Source organism: Arachis ipaensis, chromosome B03, assembly GCF_000816755.2.
Source record: "Arachis ipaensis cultivar K30076 chromosome B03, Araip1.1, whole genome shotgun sequence".
NCBI classification, from domain to species: domain Eukaryota; kingdom Viridiplantae; phylum Streptophyta; class Magnoliopsida; order Fabales; family Fabaceae; genus Arachis; species Arachis ipaensis.
The window spans coordinates 128,518,159-128,518,560 of NC_029787.2; positions in this window are offsets into that span (position 1 = coordinate 128,518,159).

The following is a 402-nucleotide window of genomic DNA, read 5'->3' on the forward strand; positions in this document are numbered from 1 at the left end:
CGATGTTTGAGTGTCTCTCTAACAATAAAATAAATAAATAATATGTGAAAAATAAAATTTAAGCATTGCAATAATACCACCTTTATTGTTATTTGAGCTAACATTAAATAGAAAACTAATATTTAAGGTAGAAATCAGAGTAGTAATGCTAGGGTATTTATCACATATTTAAAAAATAATAATATTATTGAATATTTTTATATACTTTTTTGTGATATATGAATATCTTTTAAGAAAATGTAATGACTACAAATTTCAATATTTTAACTTTTGATCATATGAAATATTAAAATAGAAAATAGAAAAAAGATTAAAAAAAACACTCAAAATCATTGTAATTAAGTTTTAAAATTTAAAATACTTTTTATAATCTTTATATAGCTATGCGCTATGCTATAGGAA